This window comes from Mastomys coucha, unplaced genomic scaffold (assembly GCF_008632895.1).
Source record: "Mastomys coucha isolate ucsf_1 unplaced genomic scaffold, UCSF_Mcou_1 pScaffold21, whole genome shotgun sequence".
Lineage (NCBI taxonomy): Eukaryota > Metazoa > Chordata > Mammalia > Rodentia > Muridae > Mastomys > Mastomys coucha.
Window position 1 is genome coordinate 158217047 of NW_022196904.1, and position 16006 is coordinate 158233052.

General features: G+C 41.9%; 1 long non-coding RNA gene across 1 annotated transcript; it reads right to left on the reverse strand.

The window, feature by feature from the left end:
• Positions 1-4110: 4110 nt before the first annotated feature.
• On the reverse strand, positions 4111-15034 carry LOC116101127. The gene is made up of 3 exons (XR_004122797.1): positions 14995-15034; positions 14026-14083; positions 4111-4138 (listed from the first exon to the last, which is right to left on the reverse strand). It is a non-coding gene; the product is annotated as an uncharacterized LOC116101127 (long non-coding RNA).
• Between the last annotated feature and the right edge of the window lie 972 nt (positions 15035-16006).

Sequence of the window (16006 nt, forward strand, 5' to 3'; positions counted from 1 at the left end):
GGAAGACACACCTTTTATCTAGGCCACACCTTTTGCTGGAAGTCTGTATGAGGATCCAGAAGAAGGAAGCTTTTGCATTTTGCCTGCTTTTTTTTTTTTTTTTTTTTTTTTTTTTTTGCCTCACTAGTAAGTCTTTTGGCATTAGAGTCACTTCTTTGAGATTCCAGAGTCTACTGAAGATCAGCTGAGACATCCAGCCTCATGGACTGAGCCCCTTCTATGTTCTTGGACTGCCCATTCATAGCCAGCTTTTGTATTGTGTGTGCATTATCAAGTTGAGAAACTCTTTGTGAACTCTCTTCTTGGAACTGCCTTGGCTGTCACCCAGAGGATCTGGTGAACTGTGCGATCATTCTCATTTGGTTCTAGAAATGTTTAAATTCCTCTCTGATTTCTTCAATGACTTACTGTTAATTTAAAAGTATATTGTTTGCCGGGCGGTAGTGGAGTACGCCTTTAATCCCAGCACTGAGTTTGTGGTCAACCTGGTCTACAGAGTGAGTTCCAGGACAGCCAAGGTGACACAGAGAAACCTTTTCTCGTAAAAACCATTAAAAAAAAAAAAAAAGAAGTATATTGTTCAGGCTCCACTAATTTTTGTAGGTTTTGAGTGTTCTCTTGTTAAGTCCTAGTTTTATTCCATTGTCATCTGATAAGGTACAGATTTTTTTCTTTTTGTATTTTTAAGGTTTTCTTTGTGGTCTATAATGTGATCAGTTCTACAGAAGGCACCATAAACTACTGAGAGGTGACCTGACCTGCAGGCCAAGTTATTTGGGGGAGTGAGGAGGAGCACAACCTTGAATAAGAACGGGCGAGAGAGAAGACAGGACTCAAGGAAGCATTGCTTGTCAAGAGTCGTTTACTTAGTTGAGCAGAGCATATTTAAAGCAAAAATCTTGGAGGGGAGGGGGAGAGGAAGGAGGGAGATGGAAGGTTACAAAATCTTCTGGGGTTGAGCTCTGGGGTAGCAGGTGGGGAGGGGGTGGATTTCCGTGAATGTTCTTTTCTCAGGGCCAAGCCGGATCCTTGTGATTGTCAGGCAGGATGTTAATCTCAGGGTTCTCAATTAGCTGGGGCAGGATGTTTATCTCAGCAATGCAGGGCCAGCTGGGGCAGGTTCAGCCAAGTGTCATTTGGTCCCCAACAGAGAGGAATCCTTATGTGTTGGCTAGAATAGTCTGTAGGTTTCTGTTAAATCCAGTTCATCTGTGGTATAATTTTAGCTATGAGGTTTGCTTCCCAATTTTTTGTTTTGAAAATCTAATATATGAGTAGAATACTGTAGTCATCCCCTACTGCTGTCTCAGAACTTAAGTGACCTTTATGTCTTTTACTATTTGTTTTATGAACCTAAGAGACTAAAGATACTGTACATAAAAGTTTATATTCTATATGTCCTTTGATGAGTTGATCCCTGGATTAGTCTGTAGTGGCCTGTTTTTATTATGGTTAGTATTGGTTTGAAGTCTACATGATCAGATATGAGGATCTCTACGCCAGCTTGCTTATGGCTTCCACTTGCTTGGTAAGTTGACTTCTACCATGTGGTTCACATTGCTATGATTGTCTGTGCTATCTCAGTTTGTTTCTATTGTAAAAACATGTAGTTGGATCTTGTTTCTAATCCAGTCAGTTAATCTGCATTTTTAAACTGGTGAGTTGAGGTCATTTGCATTTAAGACCATTATCGAGAGGGCTTTTCTACTCCCTGTGATTTCATTGGATATTGCTCTTCCTCTGTTTGTATTGGAGGTCTGTTGGTATGTTGTTCATGATGGTACCTGTAGATGATGGGGTCCTTCCAAGATGTCATCTGTTCATCTGTTCTTCCCACAAAACTACCATCTCCTATGTTCTTAGGGATGAGACTTTTTCTTCTTTTTTGTTTAATATACTTTCAAGAATTTTCTATATTGCTGCCTTATTTGTCATGAATTGATCTGATGGTTTTGCTTTGACATGTTCTTATTTCTCCACCAACATTAAGGGATAACATTGCTAGATATAGCAATCTTTGTTGCTAGTTATTTATTTACTTTCTAGGCTTGCAATATATATTTACTTACTTCCATGAAAAAAATATTCTGGGGGCTTTTAGGGTGTCCAATAAATGATCTGATGATATTCTAATTTACCCATCTTTGTATGTAAGTTAATGTTCTCTTAAAAATTTGTGTTGTTCCTTTATGTGTTTGATATATTTGCTATGCCGTCATGGGAAGGAAAGGTTCTCTGGCTTTGCCTTTTTGGGGTTCTCAATGCCTCATGTATTTGGTTGCCAATTTCTTTCTCTAGGCTTTGGAAATTCTTGGTTATGGTGACATTGAATAACCTGCCTAAATCCTTCCTTTGACCTGTGAGTTCTTAGTTTGACCTCGTGAGCATGTCCTAGAGATCTTGTTCATTAACTTTTTAAATGTATAAATGTCTCAGTACATAATTGTCTCAACCTCGCCCTCCATCCCTGAGAGTCATTCTTATTCTTTATCTTTTATTCTGATGATGTTCTCCAGTGGGCTTTTCACTACTAGGTTATTTTATTTTCAGAACTTTTGTTTGATTCTTTTTGGAATCTCAATTTTCTTGACATGTTTTTCCATTCATACTTTAATTTTGTCCCTCTGGGTTATTGAGAGCTCATCCACTTTACTAGTATTCTTGTCTGAGACCTGAGTTCATGTCTTCATTTTCTTTATCATATTTGAGTGTTTCATATGGTCATTAGTCTTTGGTAAAAGCTGGATCCTGAAATCTGTTTTTGACATCTCAGTAATGCCATTATCATTATACCCTAGCACTGAGAGGCCATGAGCTTGTCGAGGCCTCAGAATGCACTGCTGACTCAGAGCGCACTGCTGACTCATGGTCTCTGTGTTCCTTCTGAGTGTTTTACACATGCACTGGGATACATGTGTCGTCCATTTTTGTCCCTTCCATTCCCACTGTTTTTGTTTGATTTATTTGATGTGAATTCTCATGGGCAGTTGGGCTGACTTAGATTTATGATCCAGGGACCCAACTGCAAGAAGGAATGTAATGGTTTGACAGCATTCCTAGTGGTAATTGCAGGGTGCTGGTTGGGGGAGAAATAATATATAGTTTTTACACACCTAAAGTTATCAGTAAGTAAAGTCAGTGGAGTGTAGGGAATGAAGAAAGGAGAGGCAAAGTAAGAATAAGAAAGAAAGTGTGTGGTTTAGGAATTCCGAAGAAAATATTTAATATTGGCGTAGAGAAAGGACAGGCTGCAGAGCTGTTTCCATCCACAGATGAGTTAAAGCACAGCTATGGAACAGTCAAGTACAAAACTGTAAATAATAAAAGTAAAAATTTAAAAAAATAAAATAATAAAAGTAAGACGGGAAAACAAAAGAAAAGAAAACACCTGTGCTCGAAGTGTTTCCTCCTGACTTCATGACAACATGGCTTCTCCCTTTTCCTTTGTGTCCTTTTTCCTTATTTTAAATCAGTTTCCAAAGTGGTGTGATAGAAGTTAAGTCAGGTATTTGTACTGGCTGGTTTTGAGTGTCAACTTAACACAGGCTGGAGTTATCACAGAGAAAGAAGCCTCCCTTGAAGAAATGCTTCCATGAGATCCAGCTGTAAGGCATTTTCTCAATTAGTGATCAAGGGTGGGAGGGCCCATTGTGGGTGGTGCCATCCCTGGGCTGGTAGTTCTGAGTTCTATAAGGGAGCAGGCTGAGCAAGCCAGTAAGGAACATCCCTCCATGGCCTCTGCATCAGCCCCTGCTTCCTGACCTGCTTGAGTTCCAGTCCTGACTTCCTTTGGTGATGAACAACAATGTGGAAATGTAAGCTGAATAAACCCTTTCCTCCCCAGTTTGCTTCTTGGTCATGATATTTGTGCAGGAATAGAAACCCCGACTAAGACAGTATCCTCCCAGAACAAGGGGTTTTGTGGGTGAAGCCTATCTTCTGTCAGAACCCCTGACTCCTCCTGGTTGCACATTACATGCCAGGCTATGATGTTTTGGGGGGGTCTGCTGGTCTCTGGCAGGTTTTTTGTGACTGAAGTTGTGAGTGGGTGTGGCAGACTTGCCTGGCTGTGTTTACCTTTTCTGTGTCCATCAGGATACTGAATCAACAACAAGCTTCCGGTCTTGCTCATCTTAGCCTGGAGGTGGGGGTGGGGTAGAGAGAGACATTAGGGCTTTTCAGGTTTAGACTCCCTTATTACCCTTTTGCTTTTATCTCCATTAGTGACTTGGGGTCTGGACCAGACACAAAGCCTGTGCTTTATCTCTGTTCATCTGGGCAGCAGTGAAGGTGGCGGGCTGAGTGTTGCCACGTCCTGACTTCTGTACTCCACTAGCTTTCTCCAACAAGCAGAATCCAAGCATCAGGTTTAGCTTCCAGCAGCAGGGACCACCTTTTTGATTCTGACATCTGGAATCCATACCTAAGCTTCCCAGCAGGAAGAAACTCAACCTCCTGACTTCCTTATGGAGAACGTTTTATCTTGGCGTCTGTTTTCTGTAGCTCTTTCCTTTCTCCCTTGGTGGCTTTGTGTCTTGACTTCTGGCACTCTCCCAGGTGCAGCTTTGCATCTGCCATCTTGGTCTACTGTGCTTTCATGGTTTCTGAGATCTCAATTATATAGAGTTGAATTTACCAGTCTCTTTTCTGAGAAGCCTAAATTAGTCCAGTTATTAAAACCCCCACTACTCCAAGGTTAGAATTCTCCATGTGTTTAGCTAGAACCCTCGTGGTTTACTTTTTTTATATTTAAATAACTATCATTTAGAAACAGTCCTATCATTTGCATCTATGTGTATAGATAAGATTCCAGTTTCCCCAGTACTATACACTCAATCATTTCACCACTAACTGGGATACCTTTCTTTATATGCTGACTTCAGATTTCTGTATTTCTTCATATATATATATATCATATATACATATATGATATATATATATTTAGGGACTTTCTATTTAATTTTATAAGTCTGCTCATATATTCTTAGCATACTGCTTTTATAAAGGAAGTTTCAAAAACTTTTAAATATAATAATTCCTAGTATATAATTTTCTTGACCATCATTGTTCTTTTTCAGGTATTTCCTGATTATCTGATTTATTTCCCACAGGAACTTTAGGCTGGCATTGTCTAGCTTCTTGTAGAAGTAGATATTTTTAAAATCAGGATTACTTAAATTAGCTTATGGGAATTCTTCCCCTTTGCCATTGTGTGTGCCTCCATTTTTTGAAAGTCTTTTTTTTTTTTTTTAGCTCTCTTAGAGTATTGCATTAATAATAAGTTAAAAAGCCCTATGGTTTCTACATTCTCTTATGAATGCCTGTGTTGGCTGCTTTTGTCATGTGATCATCTCTTTTGTGATGCCACATATGAACATGTGTATGAAAGCTAATGTCATTGCTTTATACACCCATTCTCTGAGTTCTAAATTTGATTTTGGAATGACAGTTAGTCTTACTAACTGCATGGGTTAGTTCTCTGGGTCAAGTCTAAGATAATCCATTTCCCTCTATTCTTAGCATTATGATTTCCTTTTCTTTCTTTCTTGGTTAAAACTTGGAGTACAGTATCAAATTTCATTTCTGATATTATTTGGAAGATTTAGAGCTTCTCATGAAGAATACCACCAGTTTTGGGGTGATGACTGAAGTATTTCATCTCTTGATAGACCTTATTCAACAATATTGAACTGCAATTTCTTTTTAAAAATAACTTTAAATTTTTATTTTTGTTTTAAAATTTGAATTTTGTTAGGTTGTGTCATTTAACACTTTTCTTGAGGTTATATAATGTGAAATAATGGTCTTTGTTCTCAACATGTAAACATGGCTCATGTCATATATATTTACCTAAATTTTGTGTTTTTCACTGCATAGTACTTTGTAGAATTCTTTCCAGTTATGTCATATGTAAACACAGCTCATGTCATAGATATATTTATATCTATATTATATGTCATATGCATCTAGCTCATAATTTTAACAGCTATATAATATTCCATTTTTTCCATACAGCATATTGGTTTATCTATTTCCCTATGGCTAGCATCCACTTTTTCCTTTTATGTACCCTCCCCTTACTATAAGCAAATCTTTAGAAATTATCCTTGAAAGTGGAGTGTTATATGATTTGTCCTTTTATTTCCAAAAGCTTCATTCCCAGGGACCAAAGTGCTGAGTCAAAGTTTTTACGTAACTCTGTTTTAATAGCCACTTTGCTTTAGTGTTCAATCTCAGAGCTAGAGCTGCTCGACTCATAAGGGCTCTTTGACTCTAAAGCTCATTAAACCGAAGCATTGCTCAAATCACAGCCATAAATAAAACAGATCGTGTAAGCTGCAGCTTTGGATTGAAATGCTGTCATGCTTCACCTCATGGACCAAGACAAATCTGAAAGGGTCTTTACTGCACAGGGATGATGATGAGTCCCTGAAGCTCTGGCTCTCGAGTGGATTGCTGTCTCTGCAAACTTGAAGACACTCTTGTGTCATTTTGTATATCCATTTGTCCATCTTGGAAATGGTAATGTAACTGTCCACTTCACACAGTCAAGAATGCTGGCAGCCCATGGCAATGCATCTGGAACAATGTGTATGAACCTTCTTGAAACTTCTGTTTAACATTATCCAGCTGTTTTGGTTTGGTTATAAAGCATTAGAAGGGTTGGCCCACAGCTGGTGGCACTATTGAAATGCAATAGGTCCATGGGGCCTTGAGCTTCCTCAGTACACTAATGCACTGACAAATTACTAGCCAGTGTATCAACTGTTGTTAGGAGGTGGACCTAGTTGGAAGAAATAGGTCACTGGAAGCATGGACTTTTGAGGGATTGATCTGGTCCATTGACCCTTATTCTTTCTCTTCTGGCTTCTGAACCGCACAGGACAACCAGCACACTGCCACCACCCCCCCCCCACCACCACCACCACCATTCCCATTGCCATGATGTTGTGTTCTTCCAGGGGCCCAATAGTAACGGAGCCAGACAAACTGACCCCTTGAAACCATTAGTCAAAAATCAGGCTTCCCTCTTTAACATGGTTTTCTTTGATACATTTACAGAGTACTCGACCAGAGAAGTAACTCTCATACTTTTTCTGGGTGTTTCAAAGCTGTTCAGGCTGACAAGACATGCAGAATAGCACATCCAACCTTGCTTGGCATGTGGACCATTGGAAAGAGAAGGACTTTTGAGATCAGACTGAGATCAGGGTGAGAACCACACAGTGCGGGGCAGCCTCTGCATATTAATGCTTTGTGATTCCCAGCACAGGAAGAGAATAGGTAAGGAAGAAAGGGGAGAGGAAGGAGAAAGGAGAGGCAGAGAGAAGATGGGCCAAAATTTGGCCAGCTTCCAACTACTGCCACACATTGGGTTCTTCAAATGATACAGTTATCACACAGGTTTGCAGAGCAGAGCCATCTCATGGGGCTAACATAAGTACTGTCACAGCCAGTTCATTTGGAAGTCTTACAGTAGAATCTGTTCCTTCTAATCCCAGGTTTAGAAACTACCTGTGTGGGGATGGTTCTAATGCTTTGAATTAATCCTGCCCCCAAAGTCTGGAATCTGCATATCCAAATGCTGAAGGTCTTTGTCCCCAATTGATTTTTGATCGATCAATAAAGAGCCAATGGCTAATCACTGAGCAGGTAGACTGAGACTGGACCTTTAGATTTGTGTGGGCTGGAAACTAGGAGAAAGGAAGGAGGAGAATTGCCATGATTCAGAAAGAGACGGATCAGGTTTAGAGCTACAGAAGGAAAACCATCCAAAATGTAAGTGAGAAGGAATGCAGCTCCCAGAAGGTCTGCCCAAAACATCTTGGGCTGCAAAGACTGGGGATGTACCCAGAAGGTAACTGGGCAAAGATTTAGAAGCCAGGAGTACTGGAGGGAAATGTATGCTAGCCGGGTGGAAGTTAGAACTGCACAGCAAATCAAGGCGTATTAAAATTAACTGGCACTCGTGCATGTGTTGTGTGTGTGTGTGTGTGTGTGTGTGTGTGTGTGTGTGTGATTCATGAATCCAGATAGCTCCTGGATGGGTGCACGTATGATCCACCAAGAGCCATAGCTACTGCTACATACATGCATCTCATGGCTCCATCTTGAGACTCATTTTATCAACTGGTTCTGTGGAGGTATGGCCTTTCCTGATTGAGATCCTCTTTGCTCTCCAAAGTCCCTTATGATCCATTATATCTCCATAAATGAGCAGGATTATCACCTCAGCTCAATGTCTGAGCCCTTCATTGTGTGTATAAAGTCCTGTCCCCACTGAGGTTCTAGCTTTTCGGATGCTGGGAACCAGGATGCGGGTGTCTCTGGAGGGACCTGGTTCTTTGCCTATGTACGATTCATGACTGTTCATGGAGACTCATTGTCACATTGAAGGACTTCTGCTTGGCACACCTGTCCTTTTGCTGCTTCCCTGAGGATGGGCAAACTGTATGGTAAGCTGTTACTGGTTGGTCATACCAGGCACTTTGTCTCTATTGAGAGAAAACCCACTCTAACTGAAGGGGAGTCAGTGTGGTCAGCTGAATCTACCTCCTGCAGGGCTATCTCTAACCTGCACCTGATTGCTCTTCAGATGCTGGATCTGTGTTTTGCCCCACTCTGTTCTCTTCTCTCTGTGTCCTCACTTGCTTCTGATTGATGCTCTCACTGTGACCTTGGTATGGGACACAGTCATGGCTTCTGGAGCAAAATACCATAACTGGGTGGGTTAAAGTGCAGGGTTTACTTTTTGTCAGTCTTGTAGTTTGGGAAGTCAAGGGTTAATGCATTGGCAGATTTCCTTTGCTTGAAGTCTGTTCTTAGTTTATAGGTCTTCCTATGGTTGTATCTCTCTTCCCACCCCCTCCCTCTCTCTCTCCCTTTCTCTCTCTCTCTCTCTCTCTCTCTCTCTCTCTCTCTCAGTGTGTGTGTGTGTGGGGGGGTGAGTGTGGGTGTATGTGTGTGCCCCTTGCATCTCTTGTAAGGACATCTATCAGATTGGATTAGGACTTATTTTAACTTCACCTCTTTAAAGACATGATCTCCAAATACACTCCAAATACAACATAATTGATAATTGAGTGCAAAAGCTCAGTCTACCTCCCCCCCCACCCCCCCGCTTCTTTCCCTTTATGTCAACTCTGACTATCTTCAATGCAGACCAGCTCTGGCCTCTTCATCTACCATCTGCTTCTTTCTAGTACCCAGCTGAAAATGTAGATAGCTTAGCTAAGGCCAGTGCAAAATACCATCCTTGGCTAAAAACAAACAAAAACAAAGAAAGTTAGGTAAACTACGGAGACTGGACCATGCTATTTGTAGCTCTAAAATAATGTGATTTGCCATTCTAAAGGAAAATTTTTGGTTGTTGCCAAGTATCAGACTCTTAGAACAAGAAAAAAGAGAGAAAGAGAGAGAGAGAGAGAGAGAGAGAGAGAGAGAGAGAGAGAGAGAGAGAGAACTTATAAAAACAAGTAAAGCATGAGAGCCAGAAGGCAGAAGAGAGGAGGGAGGCGTGTTGGTAGGAGGTGTGTTAGCAGGTTCCAGCAGTTTATCTCCTTACTCATTCTACAGTTCTACCACTATGGGTAGAGAGAACTGCAGTCACAGGAATAGTTCACTGGGTAAAGTATTTGCTGCACAAACATGAGGACCTGAGCTTCATCCCATCACCCATGCAAGCATGTGGGCATGGTGGCATGTGGGCATAGTGGCATGTGGGCATGGTAGCATTTAGAGTTAGGGTTTTGGCGATAGCAGGAAACCTGGGATTCACTGGCCAGCCTGTCTAACCAAATCACTGAGCCCCAGCCCCCAGGGAGAGACTCCCTCAAGAGAAAATCCTAGGCAGGGGTAAGGAGCTAGTTGAGAGGAGAACTTGTGTAGCCAGCCTGAGGACTGAGGTTCTGATCCTCAGTACCCATGGGAAGCCCGGATAGGTATGATGGCATGCCCACTGTAATCCCAGCACTCAAGAGCTAGAGGCAAGGATCTGTGGAAGAAGCTGGCTACCTAGACTAGGTAAATCAGTGAGCTCTGGTTTAACTGAGCTATCTATAGCGGAGAATGGTTACCTGAAATCACAAATTGGCCTTCACACATACTTACTGTACATACTTAGCCTATCTCAGCAATCAAGTACCCAAAGATAGACTTTTTTGCATAATAACAGCTGGAGTTGACATATATATATATGTATATATATATACATATATATATGTGTATATATGTATATATACATATATATATATGACTTTTTTCCACATATATAAACACATACACTTACACACATGTGTGTTGAATCTACATGCATGCACGCACACACACACATACACACACCCCTTAGAACTTCTCTGAATTTCAGGGTATTCATGAGAAAAACAGGAATGACCATGTTTTGATAAGAACATGAAGCAAACACTTCCTAAAAACTCTTGAAGTCCAAACTAAATTCATAAATGTGGATTTCATTTATTGTCTCCCAGATTCCATCCTGTGTGAAATTGTGCCTCATGAGTGCTTTGCTTGGCTGTTGCAGTATAAATGTGACCGTTCTTAGCCCCTGGTGTCAGCCATGCATGTTAAGCTTATATCTTATAGCGTTTTCATTTTTCAGCTTCCTAAAGCAAAAAGATTAAAGAGTCAGGCAGAACAAAGACAAAACTGAAACAAAGCTTTGAAATCATAGAAAACAAAGATTTCAAAATCAAATGAAATGAAACAGGCTCTTGAGGATGCCTCTAGAAAAACAAGACAAGGCATAGAATTCACTGATTCTGCCTTGGGTCGTGTTTGTGGTGAAAGGAAACAACCCCTGGAATGTCTCCCAAATGCAGTCCTAGAGGCTGGAAGGTCAGGGGATGGGAAGGGAACACAGTTGTCCTATGCTTCTGTAGAATTGAGAAAAGACAAAGAGTTATGCAGGAGCCCTACAGGCACCCTGAGGCAAGGGTAGTTAGTGCACATGCCTGCTCTCTCTTCACCTCTAGGTGGAGCACAGTTAGTAAAATTTGTGAGAAAGAGAGAGACAGAGACAGAGACAGAGAGGAAGGAGAAGGAGGAGGAGGGAGAGAGAGAGGAAGAAGGAGGAGGAAGAGGAGGAGGAGGAGGAGGAGGAGGAGGAGGAGGAGGAGGAGAGAGAGAGAGAGAGAGAGAGAGAGAGAGAGAGAGAGATATCAAACATCTAATATGCTCATATGCTCATTTTAATCAGAATATTCTTAGGAAAGAAGTGAATACAATCTCCAAATAACACTAACCTTTCCAAATGACCATCTCTTTGTGAACCTCCCAGCAGGTTTCCCTACTTTTACTGAAGACCAAAGACATTCCCCATCTTCCCGTCCTCGGATGAAGGATTTTATCACTTATTTTTTTCAGCCATTTCCCAGTATAGGAGATAATGTGTATTTGTACAAGTGTGCAATGACATAAAGGAAAATTATAGCAGGTGAATTGCAGGATAATCACCGAACAAAGGATGGAGAGCTAAAAGTATAGAAAAGGAGATGGCTCTGGGGAGCAAGATGGAGCCATGCTTCAGGAGCCACACAAACAAAGGATGTAATTACTCAAGATCTCAGAAGGTGGCAGGGCAGAAGGGCTGTCATCAAGCCAAGAGTAATCCCGTGGATGACAAAGGAGGAAGTGGAGGACTTGTGGGACCTAGTCTTGCTGCCTTCAGCTCATGTCTGATTCCCATGAAGGACTGAGACCAAACCACGGTCATCTGAGTGGCTCTGTCTGTGGCTTTCCCAACTCCAGCCCACTGCACAGCTATGAGCAGTGGAATCAGGGATACATTTCCTATGAAAGTAACTTTAAGATCTCTATAAACAGGAATAGTATCACATCTCACAATAAAGTGGGTGTGTTTCTGTTAAAACTATCCTGATCTGAGCTTTGATAAACAGGAGCTGTCTTAATGCTTGCAAAGTTTTTTGTTCAGCCAACAAATGAGAAACCCTTTGACTGAGTACAACAACATGGGCTTTTGATGGTCATTGCACAGGGCTTAAAGCCACCATTAAGAGCAGTGTGCTGAGCCAGGAACAGAAGGCAGAAAGTCCACAATCCACTTCTCATCCTGTCATTATGTAGACACGAGTTGCTGACATGGGGACGTGTTTGGAGATCTGCACTGTGGGACCATTTCATCACTGTTTGAGCATCAGAGAATGTGCTTGCTCAAATGCAGATAGGGCAGGGCAGCCACTCTGCCTCCCAGGGCAATCAGGAGACGTTGTAAACACAAACTGCCAGAGGCTGCTGCAGCATTACACCACTTAGTTTTACAGCACACATTTTTACAAGCAAAGGGAATGTGCAACAAAATATAATGAGCAATGTTATAATACATAAACTGTCCAACGTCATAATCTCTTGATACATGCTACACGTAATCGTATAGGCTATACTGGTTTTTTTTTTTAAAAAAAAATCATATTGCTTATTTATTTTGTGGGAGGATGCTCATGCCACAGGGTCCTTGTAGAGGTCAGAGACACCTTGTGAGAGTCTGCTCTCCTATCACGTTGTGAGTCTCGGAGATTGAACTCACGTCATAAGGTTTGACAGCAAGAACCTTTGTCCACTGTGCCATCTTGCCAGCCTTGGGTTATACTTTTATGTAACTGGTAGTGCAAGGCTCTCTACAGCAGCCTTCCCACAAATGTGAGGTGGGTGTTGTGCAGTGACATCACTAGGCAATAGCATCAGAGGGAGCCATGATATCACTTCATTGGAATCTTCTTGGACTCCTGGATAACACACACTCTGCGACTGAACAAAAATCATCACTCTGCGGGGCACTACCACATCAGTTCTTTATAGCTAGGGAGCAAATGACCACAAACTCAAGCAGCTTACAACACAGTGCTATGATCTCACAGTTTTACAGACCTGGAGTCTAGGCAAGTCTTTTCTGGGTTTTCTCCTTCACAGTTCATCCATACAGCCAGCACTATGCTGCCAGTTCTGAGTCCTTCATAAAGCTGTTACTGAGGCACAGGCAGAGATAGTCATCTCAAGGCTTTCTTGCAAAAGGGATTTCTTCCATATGCATTCAGAGGTGTTAACAGGCATGAGCTCCTTGTGGCCTGGTTTTCTTAATAAATATTGCCCTGAGCTTGTCATCAAATTTTGCTCCCCACAGAGCTAAGTTCATAGCTATGAGCAAGCCGAGACAGCAAGAGACAATGAGAGAGCCCTAGTCTTTTGTGGTTTATTCTTAGAACTGCCTTGCTGACCTTTTGGTTATAGTCTACATATCAGGAGGCAGTCATTGTATACAAATCCCATACAAGGGTCAGAGATGGATAATGAGAGGTGAGGCCAATGGGACCAGTTTAGAAGGCTGCCTATCATAGCATTAGCCAGATAACAAATTTAAAAGGTAGCACAAAGATGGTAAATTCAGCTGTCAGTAGGGCCTGTTAGGCTGCATTCATTTACAATAGATCACGTATGAAAGGATGAGTAGTGAGGAGCTGTAACCTCCTCTGCCTGGTACACAGCATCAAAGTCCTTCAAGCCGAGGTTCTCAACCTTCCTAATGCTGTGGCCCTTTAATACAGTTCTTCATGTGGTGACCCCCAACCATAACATTATTTTCATTGCTACTTTATAACTCTAATTTTGCTACTATTATGAATCATAATGTAAATATCTGTGCTTTCTGATGGTCTCAGGTGACCTCTGTGAAAGGCTCATTTGACCCCCCCAGAGGGGTCATGACCCACAGGTCGAGAAACATTGTCTTAAAGAGAAATGAGATAACAAGCAACAATCTCAGGCCAGGTTAGACCTAGTGGATACCAGTCTGGTACCACATTAGATAACATGAGGACCCTATATAATTTTTGTCTTACCCCGTTGTTCTGCAAACTATCACTTCAAAGCAAATAGGGTCAGCCACTCTGAGAGCCATAGGTTTTAATTCCACGAGCGATCAAACCACAGGATGGTTATAAGTGGGCTATCTATTAAAACTAACTTTTTGTCAAACAAATGAAGGCTGGTTACCAGATGGAAGGAAGCTGGTCATTTTTCTTGATCTACAAACAGTCCTACTGTGTGTTTCCTGTCAAAAGAAACAGAGAGGGATTTCCAGAGTAAGCTGTGAGGCAGTTGAGTTGAGGCAGTATTTTATGATCCAGATCAAGCATCCCTCAGCTGGGCAGCCCAAATCCAAAGTCCTCAAAAATCTAAAAACCTTTTGATGGCCAGTATGATACGATATTCAAGCAGTGTCAGGTTTGATAGCATTTTGGATTTGGGCTTTTTCAGACTACAGGTGATAAAAATCTAAGCAAATATTTCAAAATGTGAACAATTTCAAAATCTGAAATACTTCTGGTTACAAGCATTGTGGAGCAAGTATAATCTATATACTTGCTATATATCCTTGCCTATAATAATAAATTATTATTAATAATAAATTAATAATAATGATGATAGTTATTAGCATTCTATCATTTCCTCAACAAAGATTTGCTGAGCTCCTATATTACCCAGAGCCGAAGGAGCTCTGGGGAGAGAAGGGCACTCGACACTGACCTCCAAGGTCTTCTGGGACCCAGTGGACACAGCGATAATAGTGTGCTGAGTGCCAAAATGAAGAGCACCAAGCTTCCACAGCCACAGGGGAGAGGCCAAGGAGGGTGTTTCAGAGTGATGCTTTCTCAGAGGGCCAAGGGCAGCTTGCCCCCTTCACAGGATGAAGGTCTACCTTTTGATGTCAAAATTCTTTACGGTGGGATTATCTCATTAATCATCCTACCACCCTGAGGTTACAGGAAGAACACAGGTATTACTGTGACTGGTAGAGAGATAGCCATGTGGGAATCCTAGGACATAAAGTGGAAGCCCTGCTCACCACCAGACCAGCACCTAACGAGATCCCAAGGCAAGGCTATAATCCCTTCCCTGGCAGCTGCTGGATTTCATGGCTCAGCTGGGCTCAGAGGAGGAGAGAGATCGAAATCATCTTACCCATGGCATTTACATATTCTGGTCCAGAATGGACTGCGTTATTGTCAGTGATGCGGCTGGTAATATAATAAACAACCATCAATCCAAGCATCGTGCTTGGGATAGTGTGCTTAACTGTGTCTTTGAGTACAGCACAGAGGCCTGGTTTAGAAACAAAAAGCATCATATTCTCTCAAGTTTTGAACAGCTTCAGTTATACCCACTATGAAAGTACCCAGTAGAGGATACATCTAGGTGCTTGTTTCAATATGAAGTTAATTAATAATAGACTGAAAAGGGTCCTGCTTTTGTCTTATAATATGCTATTGGAGGAAAAAAAATTAAAAAAGCAACGTTGCCCTCCCTTGGTTTTACCTACACTGTCCTTAAGTGATTATTATTTTTTCGAAACTACAGCTTGGTCATTATACCCCTGGTAGTCCTTCCCTCAAAGCATTCGTACATTGAAAACTCTACAGAAAGCTGTCTCAACTGTCCGTTTCACACTGTGCTGTGCATAAGGCCCAGCTACTGTGCTTCTGTGGCCACAGGGAAGGGAAAAGTTCCCTCTCTTTATTCATCTGAGAGCCGTCTAATCAGCCACTGTCCACTAGCCCTGCAAAGCATTTCAGACAACATCTGTTCAGATGGGAGAGCAATCCGATAATTATCTAAAGCCCCAGGAAGACAGCAAGCATAGGACTCAGGGGCGCACACTGAGCCTGGCAGGAAAATGTAGCTGTTTTGAAATTTTCTCCCTCTCCCCTTTATGAAGCCATGCACTGCTGGTGACCTCTAATATCCAACAGAGCCCCCGGGCAGCTCTTTCAGGATATGCAGAGTCCCTGAGCACAGAGCAGATCCCTTGGGGGTTGTAAACTCGGGAGGATATTCTTTTTCATCCCCCACCCCAGATGAGCAGTCAGGCCTTTTAGACTTGCAAAAATGAGCGGAGAGTGATGCCTGTGCCCTCGCTGCCTGTGATAAGACAAGGAGCCTGCTCTTTGAACCATGCCAGCACAGACAGTCCTCT